Source organism: Pteropus medius, unplaced genomic scaffold (assembly GCF_902729225.1).
Source record: "Pteropus medius unplaced genomic scaffold, Ma_sr-lr_union100, whole genome shotgun sequence".
Taxonomy (NCBI): Eukaryota; Metazoa; Chordata; class Mammalia; order Chiroptera; family Pteropodidae; genus Pteropus; species Pteropus medius.
In genome coordinates, this window is record NW_024354875.1 from 41,644,469 (window position 1) to 41,647,273 (window position 2,805).

Sequence of the window (2,805 nt, forward strand, 5' to 3'; positions counted from 1 at the left end):
TGTGTCTTTTGATTTGAAGTGAGTCTCTTGTAGGCAGCATATGTAAGGGTCTTGTTATCCATTCAGCCACCCTATCTTTTGATTAGGGCATTTAATTCATTTCCATTGAAAGTAATTGTTGATAGATATGTAGTAATCGCTATTTTATTATTCGTATTTTTGATCTTTTTTTCTTCTCCTTTTTAATGAAGTCCCTCTAACATTTCTTGTAATACTGGTTTGGTGTTGATGAATTCTTTTAGCTTTTTCTTGTCTGGGAAGCTTTATATTTGTCCTTCAATTCTAAATGATAGCTTTACTGGGTAGAGTAATCTTGGTTATGCTAGGGAGGTCCTTGCTTTTCATCACTTTGAATATCTTGTGCCAATCCTTTCTGGCCTGCAAAGTTTCTATTGAGAAATCATCTTATGGAAGTTCCCTTTTAGGTAACTAATTGCTTTTCTCTTGCTGCTTTCAAGATTCTCTGTGTCTTTAACCTATTGCATTTTAATGATAATGTGTACTGGTGTGGGCCTCTTTGCATTCACTTTGTTTGGGACTCTGAACTTCCTAGGCTTGTATGTCTATTCCCTTCACCAATTTAGGGAAGTTATCTATTATTATTTCTTCCAATAGGTTTTCAATTCCTTGTTCACTCTTTTCTCTTTTTAGTACCCTCATGATGCAAATGTAGGTATACTCGATGTCCCAGTGGCCCCTTAAAATATCCTCATTTTTTTTGGATTATTTTTTTGTTGTTGCTATTCTGATTGGATGTTTTCTGCTACCTTATCTTCCAAATCTCTGATTTGGTCCTCTGTTTCATATAATCCACTGTTGAGTCCTTCTCATGTATTCTTCATTTTAGTTATTGTAATCTTCATTTCTGACTGTTTTTTTTAATGTTTTCTATCTCCATTTTTATGTTTTCTATTTCTCTGTTGAAGTTCTCACAGAGTTCATCTACTCTTCCTCTAAGTTCATTGTGCAACTTTATAACTAGTGTTTTGAACTCTGCATCTGGTAGATTGTTTGTCTCCATTTTTTATAGTTCTTTTTTAGTTCGTTTTCTTCTTTCATTTGGGACATGTTTCTTTGTCTCCCCATTTTGGCTGCCTCCCTGTGTTTGTTTCTATATATTAGGTAAGGATGCTATGTCTCCCATTCTTAGTAGAGTGGCCTTATGTAATAGGTGTCCTGTGGGGCTCAGTGACTCAGTCTTTCTGGTCACCTGACTGAGGTGCTCCAAGTGTATCTCTTGTATAGGTTTTATGTGCCCTACTGTTGTAGTTAGCTTTGGTTACTGTTTGCATATCAATGGAAAAGATCGACCCATGAGCTGATTGGTTGTGAGGTCTGGCCAGTGACTACAATGGAGGAGCTGTTATGTAGGGCATGGCCCTATGGAGCAGGATTCACTTTAGCAGGGCTCTGGTGCCTGTCCTATCTGCCCTTTTGGTGTGTGGTCCTCGGATGAAGCCCTAGTGTTGCTCCAGCTTGATCCAAAGCCAGCCACTGAGCATGCCAGCCCTGGGGCCTTCTTGGCCTTGTCACAGGCCAAGTTCAGCCACAGCCTGTGCCCTGCCTGGTGCCACCTGGTATATCTCACTAAGCAATCTGTAGATGCTGCCTCATGCACTGGGTTTGTAGGTGCTTTGATAGGCCAAGCTGTGGCTTGGGGTTGCTCAGCAAGAGATACAGGGCGCACCGAAGCCAGATGCTGCTTGTTTGGGTTTTGTGAGCCTTTAAGAGATTTTAGGAAACTCCATGGGCATTAGCCAAGACAGACCATTTGTATGGAAAAGGCACTGGAAGTGGCTTGGGTGGGTCTGCAAATTGGGAGAGGAATCACTGGGGTGGAGAAATCAGTGTTAGCCAGGTTGTTGAAGACTCAGATATGGCAGCCACCTGTGTCTGCATGCCAGAGGAAGGCGGGCCCAACAAAAGAACAATGGATTCTGACAGCATTTCTGTCTGAGAGAAAGTTGCCCTTTCAGTCCTTACCTTGAAGCCAGACAATTCAGTTCCTCCCCATATGTCCCTGGCACCTTTCAAGCTACTTCCTCAGTGCTACAGCTCAGAGCAAGTAAGTCTATCAATGAGTAAGTTTGTGTGCAGACCCTTTAAAAGGAATGCCTGAGATTTCAGTAGGCTTGCATCTTACTCAGCCACAATTTCCACTGGTATTCATAATCAGATTTGGGGGAACTTCTCTTCCCAGCACTGAAACTCTGGGCTCGAGAACCTTGTATGGGGCTGGGAACCCTCACTCTTCCAGGAGGACCTCCTCAGAGTTGATATCCCTCCTGACACTCAATGACCACACGTGGGTGTGGGACCAGCTCATTCTATGTCTCTGCCCCTACTATCAGTCATGAGGTGGCTTCTTCTGTATGCCCGTTGTTATAAGACTTCTGTTCAGCCAGACTTCAAGTGATTTTCAATGATGGTTGTTCTGTAGTTTAGTTGTAATTTTGATGTGGTTGTGAGAGAAGGCAAGCATAACATTTACCTACTTCGCCATCTTGACCGTAAACCTAAAGATATTTATTTTGATGCCTTCCTCGGTTTGCTGTAATCTTATAAAAGCAACAAGGAAAAGATAACCACCTCAGAGCTGGCAGCTTTATAGGACATGGATTATCAAGCTATAGGTTTTTTTGTTAGGGTCTCTTTGCTTCTCTCCAGGGAATTTATGGTTAATCAAAATGATGTTTGTAATTAGGCTATTTTGTTTAATTTTTCAAACTTACACTTGCTAAGTCAGAGAGACTTTTTAATTTTAACTTTCATAGAGGTTTTATTAGATAGAAATTCTGTGTCTGC